At 30.5% G+C, this 6067-nt stretch overlaps 1 pseudogene; it reads right to left on the bottom strand.

The window, feature by feature from the left end:
- Window positions 1–970: 970 nt before the first annotated feature.
- LOC146937509 (uncharacterized) lies at window positions 971–3719 on the bottom strand (annotated as a pseudogene).
- Between the last annotated feature and the right edge of the window lie 2348 nt (window positions 3720–6067).

The raw sequence follows: 6067 nt of genomic DNA on the forward strand, positions 1-6067 counted from the left end.
TACAACAAAGTAGTTGAAGAATAACAAATGTATGACTGTATATCTTTATCAATATCACTCTAACAAATGGACTTAGTGCTCAGAAAACTTTTTAATAAATGTTAAAGTGTATGCAATGTTTTCCAAACAATTTGAATGAAAGTTTAAAAGCAAGGGATATTGAAAATGTCAATTGAGATAATGAAAGTTGTTGTATCTAAATTGCTTTGATTCTCAATTGAATTTATAGAGGCTAAAAAGATGTTTATGAAGCAATGTTACTTTTCAAAAAGGATTCCCAATGAATATAAACATATTTAAAATTGCACCTATTCATAAAAATGAGAATGAAAAGAAATTTGGCCGTTGGCAAATAAATTTTCTCTTAAGAATGGAATGCCAACGGTAATAAACTTAAATGCCAACGGATACTTTCTGAATAAAAAATATATGGAACATAAAAATGACTTATGTATTAATTTCTAAGTCATGATGCAATGCTTGGTGTGAAATATGTAACGTAATCCATCAAGCAATTTTTTTTCCAAAAAACAAATCAAAGAGCATTTCAAGATATGCATGATTATGCAATTTTTAATCTCATGGATTGATTAAAAAACATGCTGAAAGATATCTTCAAAGTTATAAACAAAAATGCACCTCTCAAAATATTTCTATGCAAAATCATTTTTAAATGAAAATTGTTGTGAGTGTGTAATTTATTTTCATGAGAGCTTTAGCATTTCTTCATATGAAGATTTAGAAAAAATGTTTGGAATTATTTTCTGAGCATTCTAAGTCTTGTTAAGAATAATGGTGTCAAAGATAAGAACCATACTTACAAGAATATAACTATCAAGCCTAAGTCCCATTATCTTCATTCTTCAACTTGAGCCTCCATATAATTTTTCTTCTTTTGTGTTGTGAGTTTGTTATCATCAAAACTCAGCCAAGTCTAAGAATTAAATCTGCTTCACAATCTCCCCCTTTTTCATGATGACAAACCATATCCATTTGACAATGTTTGCTCAACGAAACTCCCCCTATCTTGTATATCTCCCCCTTTGTTTTGCAATTGGATAACCTGAAATAATTTAAACACAAAACACAAACATACACTTTCTCCCCCTTTTGACATCATCAAAAAGAAGAAAAAGAGTAAAATCCAAAGGGTCGTAATATAAGGGAAATAATAAATTTTATATAAAAATACTTGATCTTCTTCACAAAAAATATTCAATGATTCACATCGATTTTTGCACATATGATATGAAATCATTAACACTAAATATAATATGTCCTTGCACTAAACAACAATATTATCTTTAAAGCATGCACTTGTGATATATGACAATTTATAGTCACTACTTTTATAACAAAGCAACATACTCACACGCTTTATAAATGGAACATATCAATTTAGTTACAAAATATTTAGCGACCAAACATACAAGTTTACTTCCTCCAATAAATCATAGTACATTTTTTGACTAATATAATACATAATAGTTTCTCTAAATGCATTACCTTTTAACTACCAAAATTTTAAATCTTAAAACTTTGTATGTATAAAATGGCACGTGCATTCATGAAGATGATTTCCAATTCATATAAAACTTATTTTCAAAGTCCAAAGAAACAACTATCATGAATGCACATAATTTCCAAGATAATTATATGTGTACCTTTCACCGTAGTCATGAATAAATAAGAACATGATAAAGAGTTCAAATAAATTCCAAAGCATCATCAAAGTGTCAATCTTTCTCAAACCATCTTAGTCTTATCATATCATATGATTTTGTATCTTGAAAAACCAATCTTAATTTGACAAGATTAGCATATGGTCTTCAAGTACCTACGAGACAATTAATAGTACTTTCTAGGTACCCATTTTTCTTTGGGTCCTTGTGGGTTAATACCTTTTTTTACCCAAATAAATTCACCATAAGGAACACCAAAGTTTCTTATGTAGCAAGTATTTGGAGTATGCCCTTTTATGTTGCAATAAAAACATGATAAATTAAGAACATGATGTGAACCAAAATTATTTCCTTTAGAGAAATTATTCTTAACATTTGAATTATTTTTCTTAAAAGAATTGTTAGAATAATTTCTTCTTTTAGAATTTTTTCTTTGATTCACATTCTTGGAAGAATTAACAACATGCATTTTCTTGGTTTCTATGTTGTTGGGATTTGTGCTTGCTTTAACAAAGACCGTTTTATTGGTGTTTGGTTTATCAAATTTAGAAAAACCAAGCCCGGTTTTGTTGTTTGAATATCTTTGTCGGCTAAGCACATCATCCAAACTGTTGTGACCTTTTTCAAAATTTTTAATTACTTGATTTAATTCAGCAATTGTTGTTTCATGTTCTTTACATTTATTACATGAAGAACCTTTAACCTTTTCTAATTCTTCTTGTGTATCAAAAGCCTTTCTTTCTAGAGATACATTTTGTTTCTTTTGCTTTGCACAAGTTTTAGAAAGATTAATGAATTTTTCAAACAATTCATCAAATGCATTTTGTAATTCTTCATAAGAAGGTTTAAAATTTAATTCAGAATCACTTACCTCTTGTTCATCATCGGAGTGGTGTGACGCCATTAATGTTAAATTTGCATATTCGTCATCCTCTGATTCTGAAGATGAACTTATATCATTGTCATCCCATGCAATATAGGTCCTTCTTGGCTTGAATTCTTTCTTTCCTTTATGGCTACTTTTCCTTGCAAGGGTTGGACAGTCTGCCTTCATATGCCCCTCTTTTCCACATTCGAAGCATGTGAAACTCTGACTTGATGTAGAAACATCATTCTTCTTGTGAAATTTTCTTTTATTTCCAAATTTAATTTTTTTATCCTTTTGAAGGAATTTTCCTAATTTTTTCACAAGAAGAGTAATATTCTCATCTTCATCAGAACTTTCATCTTGTTGAAGAACATTGGACTCTGCCTTCAAGGAGATATTCTTGTGTTTCTTTACACCTTCTTCATGTTGTTCTAGTCTTGCAAGTTCAATTTCATGCTCTTGTAATTTTCCAAAAAGTGCTGCCAACGACATATTTGAAAGACTTTTCTTTTCAGATATGGCTGTTACTTTTGGTTGTCATTCCCTTGTTAGTGACCTGAGAATCTTCAAGTTTATTTCATTGTTGGACAAGGTTTTTCCAAGGGCTGCAAGATGATTGATAATATGTGAAAATATCTTCTGCATGTCTAGAATCGTTTCTCCTGGTTGCATTCTAAACATCTCGTACTCTTGAGAGAGGGTATTCAATCTGGAACGTTTTACTTCTTCTGTTCCTTCATGTGTTGTTTCCAAAGTGTCCCAGATTTCTTTGGTTGTTTTGCAGTTAGAAATTCTGAAAAACTCATCCATCCCAAGAGAGGATTGAAGAATGTTCTTTGCCTTTTTGTCAAATAACACTTTTTTTCGGTCATCATCATCCCATGATGTTTGTGGTTTGATACCAGTCACACCATTCACAGTTGTAGTGGGAACATAAGGACCATTCTGGACAGCACCCCAAATTTCTTCACCTTGGGCTTCTAGATACGTTGTCATCCTAATTTTCCAGAAATCATAATGATCTCCGGTGAAACATGGTGGTCGGTTTGAATTAGGACCTTTTGCTAGAAACGGTTTAGCGGAAGCCATTTTCTGGATCAAAGAAGCAAGTTATCTTTACTCTTGCTCTGATGCCAAATGTAAGTTCAGATTGTAACCTAAGAGGGGGGGTGAATTAGGTTTCTAGGAATATTGGTTAATTTTTCTTAGTTTAGCGTTGTTGATAATTTTTCCGGTAAATAATGATGAAGGTATGAATGTGGAAAAATAAAAGAGTAAGGGAAGAAGAAAAGACACAAGAGAATTATAGTGGTTTCCCTCTAAACCTTAGGGTCAGTCCACTCCCTTCACACCATGCGAAGGAATTCACTATGTTAGAATCTTTGTTACAAGCAATCTCACCCCAAGACCCCCTAACAATCTTTCTAACATAAACACAAGAAAGAAACCCTCTCTCTTGATTACAACACAAACACCAAACACTTTTGGTGGACTTTGAATCTTCCCGAATCAAAGAACCTTTTACAACAATCACAAGATAGCACCCCACTATCTTTAACAATAATTCTCACCAACAATGGCAAGAAACTTTACAACAAAGTAGTTGAAGAATAACAAATGTATGACTGTATATCTTTATCAATATCACTCTAACAAATGGACTTAGTGCTCAGAAAACTTTTTAATAAATGTTAAAGTGTATGCAATGTTTTCCAAACAATTTGAATGAAAGTTTAAAAGCAAGTGATATTGAAAATGTCAATTGAGATAATGAAAGTTGTTGTATCTAAATTGCTTTGATTCTCAATTGAATTTATAGAGGCTAAAAAGATGTTTATGAAGCAATGTTACTTTTCAAAAAGGATTCCCAATGAATATAAACATATTTAAAATTGCACCTATTCATAAAAATGAGAATGAAAAGAAATTTGGCCGTTGGCAAATAAATTTTCTCTTAAGAATGGAATGCCAACGGTAATAAACTTAAATGCCAACGGATACTTTCTGAATAAAAAATATATGGAACATAAAAATGACTTATGTATTAATTTCTAAGTCATGATGCAATGCTTGGTGTGAAATATGTAACGTAATCCATCAAGCAATTTTTTTTCCAAAAAACAAATCAAAGAGCATTTCAAGATATGCATGATTATGCAATTTTTAATCTCATGGATTGATTAAAAAACATGCTGAAAGATATCTTCAAAGTTATAAACAAAAATGCACCTCTCAAAATATTTCTATGCAAAATCATTTTTAAATGAAAATTGTTGTGAGTGTGTAATTTATTTTCATGAGAGCTTTAGCATTTCTTCATATGAAGATTTAGAAAAAATGTTTGGAATTATTTTCTGAGCATTCTAAGTCTTGTTAAGAATAATGGTGTCAAAGATAAGAACCATACTTACAAGAATATAACTATCAAGCATAAGTCCCATTATCTTCATTCTTCAACTTGAGCCTCCATATAATTTTTCTTCTTTTGTGTTGTGAGTTTGTTATCATCAAAACTCAGCCAAGTCTAAGAATTAAATCTGCTTCACAATCTCCCCCTTTTTGATGATGACAAACCATATCCATTTGACAATGTTTGCTCAACGAAACTCCCCCTATCTTGTATATCTCCCCCTTTGTTTTGCAATTGGATAACCTGAAATAATTTAAACACAAAACACAAACATACACTTTCTCCCCCTTTTGACATCATCAAAAAGAAGAAAAAGAGTAAAATCCAAAGGGTCGTAATATAAGGGAAATAATAAATTTTATATAAAAATACTTGATCTTCTTCACAAAAAATATTCAATGATTCACATCGATTTTTGCACATATGATATGAAATCATTAACACTAAATATAATATGTCCTTGCACTAAACAACAATATTATCTTTAAAGCATGCACTTGTGATATATGACAATTTATAGTCACTACTTTTATAACAAAGCAACATACTCACACGCTTTATAAATGGAACATATCAATTTAGTTACAAAATATTTAGCGACCAAACATACAAGTTTACTTCCTCCAATAAATCATAGTACATTTTTTGACTAATATAATACATAATAGTTTCTCTAAATGCATTACCTTTTAACTACCAAAATTTTAAATCTTAAAACTTTGTATGTATAAAATGGCACGTGCATTCATGAAGATGATTTCCAATTCATATAAAACTTATTTTCAAAGTCCAAAGAAACAACTATCATGAATGCACATAATTTCCAAGATAATTATATGTGTACCTTTCACCGTAGTCATGAATAAATAAGAACATGATAAAGAGTTCAAATAAATTCCAAAGCATCATCAAAGTGTCAATCTTTCTCAAACCATCTTAGTCTTATCATATCATATGATTTTGTATCTTGAAAAACCAATCTTAATTTGACAAGATTAGCATATGGTCTTCAAGTACCTACGAGACAATTAATAGTACTTTCTAGGTACCCATTTTTCTTTGGGTCCTTGTGGGTTAATACCTTTTTTTACCCAAATAAATTCACCA

The sequence above is a fragment of the Medicago sativa genome, chromosome 3 (assembly GCF_051527215.1).
Source record: "Medicago sativa cultivar Bolivia chromosome 3, Bolivia_mono, whole genome shotgun sequence".
Taxonomy (NCBI): Eukaryota; Viridiplantae; Streptophyta; class Magnoliopsida; order Fabales; family Fabaceae; genus Medicago; species Medicago sativa.